The following is a 490-nucleotide window of genomic DNA, read 5'->3' on the forward strand; positions in this document are numbered from 1 at the left end:
GCTATCGGCAGCCCACCTATCACTTCCGGAAGGCCCACTCCTCTCAATCAGGATCACCCACACACTACATGGGCCCCACCAGACTGGCTGGCACCGCCATGGGGGAAGGGACACATTTAGTTTGTCCATGCGAGGGCACATATTCGGCATTGTTTTACAACCTATCGACATACCTCCCCACACGGACGTAAGCTCTTTCACCACGCCAAGGTAGTGTCCCAAAGGGTAAAGCTTGGCAGTGCATCCATCAATCAGGCAAAATTCAGTGGATCACCTCAATCGCCCATCATCCACTGAATCCCGAATGATCATAACATACCAAGCAAACCCAATGCTACATTCACCCACTGACTATTGGCGTCCTAGCTGCCAAAATATACCCTCACAGGGAAGGCACATAAATCCACCGCCACCTGTCACAGCGACATGCTCAAAGGCCATCGCAGGTGCACTCACTACACGACAACTGGCCACCGACCATCTCTCGACT

The sequence above is a fragment of the Octopus bimaculoides genome, chromosome 2 (assembly GCF_001194135.2).
Source record: "Octopus bimaculoides isolate UCB-OBI-ISO-001 chromosome 2, ASM119413v2, whole genome shotgun sequence".
Taxonomy (NCBI): Eukaryota; Metazoa; Mollusca; class Cephalopoda; order Octopoda; family Octopodidae; genus Octopus; species Octopus bimaculoides.